Below are 15,583 nucleotides of genomic sequence, written 5' to 3'. Positions count from 1 at the left end.
TCCTGATTGATTAATTATTTTTGGAATTATAATTTCTATAAACATACAAAAAAAATTAAACATAAATTCCTTATAGTAACCTTCGATAATATTATAGTATATCATCGTTTTCCTATTAGTAAAAGTAACGAGCATTTATCTTTATTTTCAATTGCCATAAAATAAAATAAAATAGTAAAAGGTAGTTATAACCCAAAAGTTCGTTAAATTTGAAATTTGTTTAATGCAATTAAAATCTTTAGCCGTAGATGATGTTTAGTAGCATGCTTCTATGTACCCATGTAACTTTCACCAAATTCTGACCATGTTATATACAGAGTAGACATGGCGAATTTTCATATCTTTTTAAATAGTTGTAATATGAGTTACTACTTTTACAAATATCTGAGCTCAGGTTTCTTTGAAATCAATAAGAAAGAAAATGTAATATAAACTAGAACTATTACTTTATAAAATATAATAATCTAAAGCTTTACTACCGGAAGCGCATCATTAACAAATCAGAATAGTAGAATATTTCTACCACAGCACTGGCAACATGAATTCACGAAAACGTCATGTCATTTCCATTTCGTTCGCCAAAGAAATTGAAACGAAAAATAGGTCGTCGTCAGTATTGATTTTTACTATAACCGACAAACAAAAGACGCCTCACGCTTCTCGGTGGGTAGCCTTACAACAAATGTATTCCTGAAAACGGCGCCAGCAGTCCTGAACAATGCCTGTAAGTACCACGTTATCATGTGATTACCGGAAATAAGATTCATATTCTTATTAGAACTCATTTTTACTTTTTTTTTGCTGTTTAATCGATTTCCTTTGTCCTTTTTAGTACTTAGATTGCATCATTTAGCATTTTAGAGCATTCGGATGGCGATGAGTCATATTTTAAATGTGTCAGGGTCATACGATCTACCATACCTACCTATCTACAAATTACGCATTACGCTTTCGTAATGTTCAGCCATCTGCTAGGTATTATCATTTTATGGCTGTGTGGCTTTTTCCTTTGCTTGGTTAGTGCGAAAAAAGTTGAATGCATAGATTATAGTTTTTTTTCTTTGTTAGTTTAGTTTAGTTACTCTTGACTTGCTTTGGTACTTACGACCGCGCGATTTTAATCGATATTTTTAGATTCTGCAATATTTTCCATTCCAATCAGATTATTAAGTTTCTTTAAATATGCGCTGGCATAATAATTCCAACCATTTTAAATGACATCATCACTTATAGTGCAAACCCATTTTGATTTAAAATATAAATGGTTTTTATCTTTGAAACATTGATTAAAATCGAATAAATGTTTTACAGTTATAACTAGACTGATAATTACCTTGAAAACATTAATTTAATAATTTCAAAGATAACAATGGTATTATCTTATCCAAGAAATCCTATTGACTCATTAAATGCTACAACCAGAAGTCATAACTTATATAAATAGTTTTCATTTAAATTCTTCAGTTTAGTCAAATTCAGTATCAATTGCAATTGCTGATTTAGTCATCTGCCATAGGTGTTAGAGGCCTCAGTCAAATTAGGAACTTCTTTTTGATATCGGTTCACTTGTACATTTAAGTTGGCAGTTGGTTCAACGGCTCCAATCAATACTTGAATTTAAAGAGTATCTTGATCGTAAAAAAAGGCATACTAAGATTGTCCATAGCTTGAAGTACATGAACAAATGAGAATATAGATTCTATATACACATTTAGTAAAATCATAGTCACTAGCTTTTCGCCCGCGGCTTCGCCCGCGTCGATGTCTGTTATATCGCGTTTCCAAGAGAACTCTTCAAAAGTCCGGGATAAAAACTATCCTATGTTCTTTCTCAAGCACAACTCTATCTCTGTACCAAATTTCATTAAAATCAGTTAAGTGGTTTAGACCTGAGAGCGTAACAGACAGACAGACAGAGTTACTTTAAGTAGTAGTTAGTCATTTTTAGTACATTTAGCTTTTAATCTACAGTTGACACACAAAATTTGGTGTCAAGGATCATACAATCAAATTTGTTTGGTAATTTCATAATGAGGTCACTATGCTATGAGCTATGTAACCATTACTACTTGCAACATTGCGTTAGACGCCTTACCAACATATTAACCACTTTAAGTGCCAAATTTTTTGATACCAGCCAGAGTTATTTACCATAATCTTTTGGGGTTCCCTACTCAAAAGGTAGAAATGAAACCGTATTATAGAGGCGACACAGTCTGTCTGTCATCAGGATGTATCTCATGAATTTTTGGGTATTCATCTTGAAATTGTGATAACAATTTTTTTTCTAGAGCCTATTTGTGCAAAAGTCTCAGTTTAGAGAGTTTGATAACAGGTTATTTGGTCGTTTTTTTATTGAATTTTGAAATGGATTTAAGAAAACTCTGTTTATATTTTGATAATCATGTACAGTGACACAACAATAGCTATTCTTTATCTTTGGATATAAATCTGTTGTTATTCTTGTCAATATAGAATAACTAGCTCTCGCTGATAGCTCCTTCTGCCATAATTTAAGTAATCATTACAAAAAGTAGGTTCTTTTTCTAGCTTTAGCTGCCTCTATAACTATAACTAGTTTTATCCGAAAAAGTAACTCAGATGTGGTGTTGCAAGATGGTTACAGAAAAATATTCAACAACTTGCACACAGCGCCATCTAGTTTCAAATATAAGAATGATGAAGCGAAAATGAAGTCGGAAGTTTATAACTACGTAGGTGTTGTAGTGAAGTTAGAAATAAACATTGACATTGTTTTTAATAACTTATTGGTCCTTGATCTTATAACAATTACACCTGCTTTCAAATTCGTTGCTTGATGACGCGACAGTGGCGCCATTGTGGCACGCTGACTGAACCATAGTTAGGAATGTAGTATGGAAGCTAGCTTTCCTTCCTTAGCATTAGCATTCCTTTAAATTGTCTTCTATCTGTCCCTCAAACGTTTTGTTCGCGTTTAATATAAAATAAATAAAAATTGTCAAGTCCAGTCGGACTCAGGACACTAAGGACAATAAGGATAATGTACAAGTAGCCAAATAGAGTAAAAAAAAAACAAAATTTTCCCCTCTTTATGGTCGTTACAAATTTTTAACCCAATAGTCCGATAGCTCGCCGTCAGGAATCGGACTCCACATTTGCTCAGTTCTATTGCAGTCGTGTCAACTGATAGACTGAAAGATTCGGACTGCAATTTGCGGATTGAATTTGAAATGCGGTCCGTTTGCCTAGAGCCTTAGTCTAAAAAAACAAAATCTAACCCCCCTTTATACAAAGGACGCGCAGTTATATTGCAGTCGTGTCAAATGCATTCAAACTGCAATTTCCGGATTGCAGTTGACATACGATCCGTCTATCTACACCCTTGATCTAAAAAACTAAACCCCCCCTCTATACCCAGGACGCGGAGCTAACAGCACCAACAGTCGAGAATGTCCGCGTCGTCGTCCGGGTACGTCCCATGGACCAGCGAGAGAAGCTGGACGGGTCATACAGCTGCGTGTCCGTGGACGGTGTCAACAACACGGTAGCCGTGACCAGGAACAACGTGACGCCGCAGGAACCGCCCCGGGTCTACGCTTACGACGCCGTCTTTGACAGCAATACTAGTCAAGTAAGTGATGTTGAACAGTAAAACGGGGTGAATAGAAAATTGTGTTTTTTTTAGGGGGTCGCATGCATTTTCTTACATGCAAATGCTAAAACACAATTACTATCTGAAAAGCTTGAGAATTTTCGTAATATCATTATATTTTGTCTTGTTAAACGTCCAAATTTTAATTAAAAACCCTAGAAAAACCTCTATTCACCCAAATTTTACCGATATTGAAAACACGGCTAGTGTAACTTGGTACGTCGAAAATGAGTTGCTAGATATCGCCGTCTCTGTTTCTCTTAAATACATTGTGTATTTTGTTCTCGCTGTAGCAAAATTTTATCTTAATTTTGAAGTTCCAAGTTATAACGGCTGTTTTGTAGCTCTGCATTTTTCAGTACATTTGAAAAGATCTGACAGCAAGGTGGGGTTATGTTTTTCGGTAGTATCTTGTATGTATTTAATGTCTTTTATTACTTCATATCTCCTGAAATGCTAAACTGATTTACATAATGTGGGTATCGTTAGATTCGTTTTAGCAGCCTCTGTGTTCTTTTGAAGGTGGCATTAACTAAACAAACATGGCGGCTGTGCAGCATCAATCGATATATATTTTTCAATTCTACTATATGGGTATGATATTATAGGGTTTACACAAGGTTTTATATAAAGGTGTTGTTAGCCTTCAGTCACTCGGATTTTCGGCACTGGTAGTTCAATACGAATGAAGTCATAGATATAGATACCGTTTTTGAGTCGTATTGACAGCTCAGCGCGTAAATTTAGGCATTACTACTGACCGGTCAGCGTGCGTATAACAAATACAAATCTTTTTATTCGTTCACATGATTAGAACCTGCCTTAGAATATCTACTATCATACTATCCTATTAAAAACTTAATATATCTAAAGGGTGTTTCTAGAACGTTAATTTCGGAACATATTAATAAATATGAATAACAATACTATCAATGCCAGCGTCTGTACTTCAGTTAATTATGTAAAAAGAAAGTATTTGGTGTATTATGAACCCATTCTTGAAGGTTACAATTACATTTGAAATATCGTAGTGTAAAAAAACGTGAGATTGACTCTCAAGCCACCATCTTAAGCGAAGAACACGTGACTTATAATATCGGCAAGGGTTCTACCCGAACAGGAAAAAAATGTACTAAAGAAATTAAAAACTTTTTGCTTTGTAGTTGTTCGAAATAATCAGAACCCTCGCGTGTTCGATTTGAACGAATACACTTGGTTTTCCTTACCATCAACTGCGGAGGTTTTGTTAATTTTCCCAAATTTCAGTGTAATATTTATCGATGATGCTATTCTAAGTAAATTCAGTTTATTTATCATCGACGCTATACACCGTGATTTTTTAGTCGTCTTACAAAAGCAGCCCAGTTCGTTTATCCAATGACTAGAACACGTTCATGATAAAAAAAGGTATTTATGAGATTTGAATAAATTTAAAACGCAATTTTTATTCAATATTATGATGCAATTCGTAGTTTTTTAGAAATACAGCTCTGTTGCGAGAGCGGTCCGAGCCTTGTAACAATGGTGAGGGGCGCGGGCGGCGGCGTTTTGATCATTTTTAAGAGTATTTTCAGATTTCTCTTGTTTAATTTTTCTTCGTACTTATTATCTTAGTTGATGATAAAAATATAATCGCGCCTAGGGGTATTTTACGTCGGATACATGAACTGTGCTCCTTTTGTAAGACGACTAAAAAATCTCCGTGTATAATAATGCTAATATATTTTAATGTCATTTGTAGACCTAAATATTTTCATTATTTTTAGCAAGTCTTGCAAGTCATTTATATGTCCTTCAAGGAGCGGACAGGGTTTTTCATACATATTGTGAAGACGGATGCGTTTGTGTCCATTTTTAAACAAATACAGCTAATAAATTATCACACAATCAAGCAGCATCATAATAATCTTTTAGTTTATTCTGTTAATACTAAAACCATTACAAAATACCGTCTCCATTTGCCCAGCAAGCCATATTACCCCTTACCTGTCCCCCTGAGTTTGTTTCGACATTTCTTCTCAGGGTAGTCAGATAGGAAATGTCGGCTCCAGCGTTCTCATAAAAGCACATGTAAAAGTGATGAAATATCCTATTTGCAGAATAAATGATTTCATTTCCATTCCACCCCTATACAACTATAGGTACATGGACATATCAAACAATTTTCCCATACTAGTTAAGGGTACGATCAATACCTTTGCCACAAGTACAGCATTACCTATTAATACATAATGACACATCGTTAGCGTACGACTTTAATATTACATTAGAATATCGATTTAAGTGACTAAGGGACTAATGCTTCGTATATGACGCGAAGAAAATTCTACTTAATAATAAACGCGAAATATGTATGGATGTTTGTTCCTCTTTCACGTAAAAACCACTGAACGGATTTAGACGAAACTTTGTACACTGATAATTAATAACCATAGGATAGTTTGAAGTTAGTCGTGTGAAGACCCTGAATTTTAGAGTCCTGAACCCTAAAAATGCGACGATGCTGGTCAAAAACGGAACGGGCTAGTGTGCATGGTCTCATACTTTTTAATACAGAGAATATTTATTTGCCTAAAACGTTCATAGCACGCTCGTGGTATGAAACTGTGTAGCAAGCAGAGTCCTTTAATGGCCTATTCTAGCAAAATAGCTAGTTCAATTTGTAATGATGCTAAATAAATACCTCCAAATTAAACACTCCACCTACTCTACTACTTTATTCAGTTAAAACGCAGCGCTTTATTCAATTTAAAACCTTATATCAACGACCAATACTGAAAGTCTACGTTAAAAACCGATGACGTCATCGCCTACGCCCCAACGTAGACACAGATAATAAAATGAAAGTACATTACGAGGTACTATACCGATCTAATATTTATAGGAATGACGTCACTCGTATTTACAACTAGCACGGTATTGTAGACTTTATTAGTTGCCAAGTAAGGGTTATTTTTTATTACAACTGCGAAGTATAGAATCTTTATGTAGTTATTAGATATTTGTGACGTTTTAGGGGCATTATTTTATGAATAAAAGGCCCGTTACTTGAAAGTCAATTAGGAAATCAGCAGAAAAATTAGTATTGTTAATAAAGGACTTGTCCAGTTTTATCGTAAAAGACTGTATTGCCTAGTTACGAAGGTCTATTTTCATATGACTGCGAAGGAAAATATTTTTTAACATGTCGCATAATACAACATAGTAATTTTCGTATCTATAATTTTAATATGTTCTTAAATGAATTTTGAAGAGTAAGAAAAATGTTTGTAGATAATATTTACATTCGGAACAATGTAATTTTTAATTCAGATAGTCTGACTTGTCCGTATCCTGATCTATGGTGGATTTAAAGGGGTGGGGAGAGTGGAGGCTCCTCCCTAAAAGCATACAAGTACTCGTGTGGTACAAAGGAAATAGCTTACGACGTAAAATTGACATTTATTGACCCGATTCATTTGAAACAACCTATTTTTTGAAAAGTTCATCTAATTCGTTGTATAAAATCGATGTTTTAAATACAACCGGTGTGACTTAAACATGTATTTTACTCATGAACTTATAATAAAGATGCAATCAATTATATTTCGAGTCATAAAATACAATTCAATTCAACTATATCATAACACAACAGCTGTGCACATAGGAACGATCATTAACGATTTTCCAACGAGCGCAGCGCAACAAATATAAATATATACGTATGTACGTTCGTGCAGCGGGGTGGTATTCGCGCAACGTTCCCGGGGCGAAACTGGGTCACGAATCGGCGACCCGACCCGACGCAGCCCGAGCGGCGCGGCCGTGCAACCTGTGATCCGACGGCTTCAGCCCAGTCGGACGCCGCTCTCCGGAGCGAATAGGACGTGCCCTCCGCTCGGGAGCTAGCCCCACACTAAATTTATAATTCCTGTAAATTCTTCAACTATTCTATTTTTGAGTGTACGTTTTTAAATTCTTTACTTTTTTTTATGTCGAGGTGTTTCTGTTCTCAAACGTTTTTACATTTTCTCGGCCAGTGTTCATTATCGTAGTCAGGGTTTTTTGAAATAGGAATTTGAATTCGGTTTTTGAAATAGTTCTTTGTAGTGTAGTGTTCCTTTTATGATTTTTGTGTGTGGTTTCTTTGTGTTTTTTCTTCGAAATTCAAAAGAATTGCTGAAAATCTAGTGAATTTGTGTGAATTAAATTCCTAATCGTATAACAAAAGGAGTTTATATTCCGTTTTAATGTTATATCAGTGCTGTTATCACTAGTTTTGACCGAATTACGATACTTTTTATCTAAAGACAAAGTTTCGTGATAAATGGAATAAATGTAAAACATTTTATCATGTGCCAAGTATATAAGGAAAAAACCATTTCCTTGAGACGAAATTGTAAAGTCACGTTTTAATTTTACCGCATTTAGTTAATTTTTGTTGCAATATCAGAGACAAAGGCTTATTGCAAACCAAGTTTAGATTATTTCCATAAGAATCTATTTCCTACTTCCTATTACGTAAATGTATCAACGTTTTAAATCAACTGCGAACAATATCATAATCTATTTCACCTAAAAGAAAAAACAACCTAAAACACCAATTACTTTTGTAACCAAAATCATACCTTAGCTCATCATCTACAAGAAGAAAAGAACATTCCAGAAGAATCCAGAAGCATCCAGAAGCATCCAGAAAATATTCACTTGTCTCGCCCATCCTTCGTCTCGACTGACGCTGATATAGACCTTCAGTCTTGTCGAATGGTGGGTCGGACCTGTGTACTATCATCAGAGAGAGAAGAAGAAAGAAGCAAGCAGTAATATAGAAGATGAAGACGATTCTATTTGACTCTTTAACTTACTATTTTTCTTCTTTTATAGGTAACTAGCCGCCAAAATTTAACGTTCTGATTTTGAATTTCGTATCGAACGCATTCAGTTTTGAACGTTTGGTTCCCTTTGTTCGAATTTTGAAATGTTTCTTTGTTTGAAAATTCGAGTCTTTTTTTTTAATATTCAAATTGGTATTGAGTTCTTTGTTTTGTATAAGTTTTAAATCTAGATTTTTTGTTGTTGTTTTCTTTTATTTTAATGTGTATTTTTTTTCTTTTGTATAAATAGTTTACTTCATAAGTTTATTAATTAGTAAATTCAGTAGGAATTCTTCCGGTATGCCTGTATTCAGAAACTTGCAGGCAAAAAAATCTTTATCTCAACATATTTATGTACATTTTATTATCAATACATAATATTGTACATAAGACACAACACAAAGACAGTTATCTGGGTCATCCATATATTTTATAATCGGATAGCTGCGTCCCACTTTGCCGCCCTAGTTTCAATCAATCGATGTTTTTGATACGACAAGATGGCGCTCCAGTGCTCTTTTAACGCCCTATTTATAGTACATACTGTATTTTATTAACTTAATTTATAATTTTTATTTAAAATGCAAGATAAAGGTGTTTATTTCAATTTTATTTTATATTGAAACACAAAGAGGTCTTAGTAACAGCAAGGCTGATTCTTAATTAATTAAATTTGTTGTAATGATTATCTAATAATGGTAGGTTATGACTTGCAGAGGACCGCGATTTAATTAGTACATTAACTTACTAATGATTAATGAACAAATTTTAATATGAAGATTTACTTAATCAATTCGGGTTCATATTTTTCAAGAGTCGATGCTTTCAAACAGTAATACGCAACCAGCGGCCGGGCCTTTCCTTTTTCACCTGAAGTTGCAACCATTTTTACAATTTGGCTTCCTTTAATAAGATGAATGATTACGGCTTTCAACAGTAAATGTGAAATATGTGAAGTCCCTTCAAAAATTAAAGTTGAGTTTTGATCATCATCAGCCCATATTCGCTTACTGGACATAGGCCTCCTCAATAGCACGCCATCGAGATCTATCTTCGGCGGCTCGTATCAATGTTGAGTGTTGGCGTAAAATTATACTTTAATGAAAACCATTTTAAGTCTCAAAGATTTTTTCTCCTCGCGACACTTGTTAATTTGTTGAATCTTCTCGTATCGTAGTCAAGACTTTAAATAGAACACGAGAACGCGACCCAGATTCCTTTGTTTTTAATTTTGAAATGTTTTCACAGATGTTTCATAAATTTCAGCTGTTATACACGTAGGTTATGTCTTAAACAATTTTTTTTTAACTATGTAATACAAATTATAGCACAGCGGTTTTTTCGAATCTAGAAGAATTGATTCGTTATAAAATGTTAGAAATTGTTGATAAAGTAATTATTTGCTTGTATTATTAATGTGATTTGTCATCAAAATTGCATAGTTTTTGCTGTTACAAGATACTCGCTGTGTATATTAATTATTATTACTAATACTTATACTGATTACAATTGTCATTTTATAACCTTAAAATTGTCAACATTTTTTATCTTGTTTTTTTTTTTTTAATATGTGATTGTTTTCTGGTATGCTGTTCAATTACTCTTTTCACATCTACTAACCATGATTAGTTAAGCTATAGTTTAAAATCTATAAATTACAAAAACATTTGTAAAGCAAATTCGTAATTGTGCATTTAATATCGGTTTAGTCGCTCGCATTTAATATCGATATGGCTAGTTTCGGACCCAAAGTAGTTTCAAATTGGTCTGTTAAAAAAAGTTGAATTTTTCATCAATCGATCATCATACCAGAAGTTGAATATCTGTATAGTATAGAAATTAATGTGTTCATATGCTCATATTATCATCAAAACGACTGTATAACCCACTGCTGGACAAAATGTATCCTTTTTTCGATTTCCCACCCTTTCCATTCATCCATAATTCCCACATTTATGGATCATCAATCTGTCTGTTTGTTCATCTATATTTATATATACGTGATGGATAATATCTATTACGTGATAACCTAAAGTAACATTCTTAATGAATCTTGCTGTACTTAGCGTTTTGACTTCGGTCTAACTTTATGCGCTAACGTACTTTAAGACGTTAAGAAATATATTCTAATGCAACTTGGAGAACCGAAGACTTGAAGATTTAATTTAAGAGTTATTTTTAAGTATTGAAATTGATGTTTTTTGTTAAATTTAGTGTATTTGATAAAAGGCTGATTTTGCAATCGCCAGATAACTTTCTACTTGACGTTTTGACAGATTTTGTATTTAAAATATGTCAAACGGCCATATTTATTTCTCAGATAGAAGTTAACTGATGATTGAAGAATCGGCCCTAAATCTAATTATATATTATACTAGCTGTTGCTCGCGACTTCGTCCCCGTGGGTAGAAGATATAAGTTATGCTTTATACCTGCCCTATTTTTTTTTCACATTTTCCATTGTATCTTCGCTCCTATTAGTCGCAGCGTTATGGTTTATAGCCTAAAGCCTTCCTCGATGAATGGTTTATTTAACACAAAAAGAATTTTTCAATTTGGACCAGTAGTTTCTGAGATTAGCGCGTTCAAACAAACAAACTCTTCAGCTTTATATATTAGTATAGATATATATTATAGATCCACTTTGTCTGCCGGATAGATTTCAGAAAATTTGTAACGACTTAATTTAAATCTACTGTATTCGTTTTTTTTTTTAAATGTAATTTATTTAAATTAAGAATATTTGTCTGAAATGTATCATCATATTTATCATGCGATGAAAATTAAAGAAAACAAGCCTTGTTTTGTAATATTATAAAATTGAAATTGAACGCGATAATCTATGAAACTGCTGGTTCTGTTTTATAAAAAAGACAATGCTTGCTTGGCGAATTACTTGTAACTTAATTGTCCCACATTGTATATAGACACATTAAATTTTGAAGCCATCATATTACATACTGTATTTTGCTACATTTTTAAACACTCACTTTTCTTGTCTGTTTGTCGTTCCGGTTGGATTTTTGCAACTCAATTCAACACTTCCCGATGAGCTAGCAAGCTGAAATTTTCAGGGTAGCTTCAAACCCGATGACAATGCAATTTCTAACTATCGAAACGACTGGACCGATTTTGATAAAATTTGAATGGGGTGACATTTAAAAACGAAGGTTTTTGATTTTTTTAATCTATTTATTTTATTATTTATACTTCAGTTATGCAGAACATACAATTTATTGCGAAATTGTCTATTAACAATATTACTACTACTATAAAAACTAATATTTTCGTTGCTAGGCAACCAACGAATGCTGCCTCTTCATGACATTGCAGGTTTTATGACATTTCAGTATGACTTGGTAAAAAGAGAAGTATACACATTTGTTTTTAATATTTACTACGTCATTGTGACGAGTACTGCTTATTTATTTCGTTATTTTTATATATAAACATACCGTGAGGACTTGCAACTAAAAAACTGATTAACTGACAGAAAGTGACAGACAATAATGATTGTGTGTATTGTACACCAATAAATACATAACTCAGTACTACTTGAAACTTAAGACACATTCGTATTTAATTAGTAGCACGTGTACTTAAAATAATTCATGGAATAGGGAGGACACCACGGCACTATTAATTAAAAAAATATAAAACGTATAGATATGTACAAATATAAATATAGCAGCAAATATTTACAGCTATTACTTGTCTCAGAAAACAATGTGAAATTAATAATGATTTATTAATTAAATTACCCCAATTGATTTATTCAATTAATACAGCCACCAGAATATGCTAATCCCTTGATTCCCTCCTCTCTTATATGCCAATGTATTTCGAATGCTAATGCAGCCTAGTCCCATTGAGATCACAGTATTATCCTGACAATGGGATGTGCAGGCTGATAAACAGTCGTTTTGAATTCATAATAATATCCAAAAAATTGCAATGTACAAATATGTAGGATAGTAAGGTTTATTTTAATAAATTGCATAAATCTCTGATAGTACCACTGACATCCAAGCTAAGATTTAACTTGTGTTATGGGTGCCATGGTCTATTAGTCTATAATTCACCTTACGCAAACCAGTACATTTGAGAAGTATCCATCGTTGAGCACGAACAAAATAAAGTTAGAAAGTTAGAAAGAAATACAAAACGGTTTTTATTTTTCATAGATTTAGGTAGTCGTCGGTTGTGGATGGAAAGTGGGAGTATATGAAACCTTATTCTACTAAAATTATAAATACGATAGTATGAAAAAAATGCTGAAAGGACTGAGATGAAACTTGGTACGGAAATACTTTATAACCTAGACTAGCTGTTGCCCGCGACTTCGTCTCGGTGGGTAGAAGATATATGTATGTAGAGTATAGTTATGATTTATACCTGCCCTGTGTTTTTCACATTTTCCATTGTATCTACGCTCCTATTAGTGGCAGCGTGATGGTTTATAGCCTAAAGCCTTCCTCGATGAATGGTCTATTCAACACAAAAATAATTTTTCAATTTGGACCAGTAGTTCCTGAGATTAAACAAACAAACAAACTCTTCAGCTTTATATATTGGTATAGATTAATAGATACGTAGGATTGTTTTTATCCGGATTTTATTTGCCGGTGGGAGACTTGGATTTGTAGCGGGTAGGTCCGCGTGTAACAGTTAGTAAAAAGTTAATTAAAGTATTCCAAAAGATACTTCAAACATTCGAATAATTTAACTCGGATGTTCCAGCAATCAGATTAGCTCTATGTCCGGTTTTTCCTATGCAATTTTCATGAAATATGGCAACAATTAAACTCAAGTTATTAATCTTTGACAGGAATTATAGGACCCATTAAACTGTAAATTTATATCCGTGGTGCCTGATAACTGAGCCTAACTCAGTTGTCAATCTCTTTCCTTTGCTAAAACCTATTTCTTCTCTTGTCTCCCGCTTGCTATGGAGGGAAGTGGAACATTTTTTCTTACTCCTCCTATTTACTATTTCTGATTAATTTCGTTGCGGGTTCCAAGGCAGTTCATTGTTCCCCCTGGGACACACCGAACTTAAGTGTTTCGTTGGTTTTCGTTGGTTTCATTGTAGATCCTGACTCACAGGAGTTGCAATGACGGGCATGTGTGGCGGGCTAGTCCCATTAAAAAAAATAATCCCTGACAGCAAAATTTTTGTGCATCTCTTTCACACTAGCTTTTTTCGCTTGTGCTTCGTCCCATTTCGTTGCATAGAAACCCGCAGTTATTGTGTAAATGCGCAGTATTATTGACTGTAATCCGAGCGGGTCATCCAAGACGCCAAAACGCTGACTCTGATACAGGCTTCTTTATACAGGCTGTATCATTTAAACAAAATCGTAATTATGTCAATATATTATTACAATGAAATCACCAAGAATCTATCCGCTTGGATTTGCCTTTTCTTATAGACAAACAGGAAGACAGATTTTCAATATCTCTGTATTTTTTTATGTCAACTTTGGATTGGATGAACCGATTCTGTTGAGTCTTCAAGTTCACGGCTACAAGTTACAGCTATTTGGTCTTGTGAAAATTTCATCATGTTTCATCATCATCATCATCATCATCATCAGCCTATCGCAGTCCACTGCTGGACATAGGCCTCTCCAACATCATGTTTGGTTTAGTAGTTTAAAAATTAAAGCCGTACGAACGTTTTTCCTCTTAAATAAAATATTATCTTGAAGAAAGTTGCCTTACACAAGGTGTATTAAATATATGTCCATTTCGGCTACACCTTTTGCTTGTATGATTGTAATATGAATAGTTTATTGTCGTAATATGACAACCAAATGTTACAGACATTAGCAGAATAGCTTTGACATGTAAAAAACTGTCGCAAAATTGATGCTTACACTTTTAGTCAAACAACATGCTGTCCTTTTCATATTAAGGCTGCGTTTCGACCAGAGATGTGCGAAGCGTAGCGAGGGATGTGTTTGTAAAGAACCAAAACCTCGCCTCGATCAGCACAGCTCTGATAGAAACGGCTCAGCGGACATGCTCACACGACACATTACCATCGCACATCTATGGTGGAAGCGCACCTTTAGAATTCAATAATTAAAGGGTAAAAAAGGAACTCTGTTACTGAGGCCTCGCTGTCTGTCCCTCACGTAAACCGTGATAGCTAGTATAGTAATATTTATTGACAAATACTATAGAAAGTAAGATTGCGGTGTAGCAAGGTTGTGACTATTATGAAATTGTTGGGTGACAAATTGGTTACTTTGAAAAAGTCATATAAATACTTGCTTGCGTTAGGATCGAACCTTCGTCCATAGAAACCCGCTAGGTCGCTATGACATGTTCATGACATCACTGATTGACGTTGAAAGAAATCGTTATGTGGAAACAATAGATTCGAAATATTCGAATCAGAAATGGCCAAACTGCAGTTCACAAGCGTGGTGGTAGTGATCAATTCAGTTTTTGGGACCAAAGAAAATCAGATTAATTCAATATTATTAAAATTTTACTATCATTGCTATCCCTTTTACCTAAAAACTATCGTCAACCATCAAAACATTATATGAATCTTTTTGATTTTTCTGCCATATTAATACTACCACAAATTAAAATACCTATTATGCAATGCACTACTTTTTAGCTAGTCTACCTAGAAACGGGAATTACGTGGGTAAAACCACGTGGCTACTGGCAAAACCCAAGGATACAGACACTAGCCAATAAGTACAAAGCCAGCCCCCTTCCGAGGTAGCTATAAAGTTGTTGTCGAAGGGGCCCCGGTTGGGGAGCGGCGAGACAGTCTGCTGAATATCGAACTGGGTATATGGAACATGTATTCACTTATGTGGTGCCAGCTTAGGCAACAGGGTCTGGCTGCGTGGTGACATCGATGGGGTGGTTTGACAAGGGTTTTCTTTATTGAAAGATGGGTAAAACAGACTGCTTGGTAAATGTGAAGCTTGGATTTTAAATTATGTAAAGATGGATTGTAAAATACCATGTATACTTCATAGGTCGTGCTAGTCATGCGGTGGTGCATGGATTCGTATGCACGTGGTGCAGGATTGATCTCAGCCTAGGCAAAGTAGCTCATTTAATTTTC

General features: G+C 34.3%; 1 pseudogene; it reads left to right on the top strand.

Annotated features, from left to right (window-relative positions):
* Positions 1 to 536: 536 nt before the first annotated feature.
* LOC113492346 overlaps positions 537 to 15,583 on the top strand; it is a 49,013-nt pseudogene continuing 33,966 nt past the window's right edge.

This window comes from Trichoplusia ni, chromosome 3 (assembly GCF_003590095.1).
Source record: "Trichoplusia ni isolate ovarian cell line Hi5 chromosome 3, tn1, whole genome shotgun sequence".
Classification (NCBI taxonomy): domain Eukaryota; kingdom Metazoa; phylum Arthropoda; class Insecta; order Lepidoptera; family Noctuidae; genus Trichoplusia; species Trichoplusia ni.
This window is presented reverse-complemented; position numbering and strand designations above follow the sequence as displayed.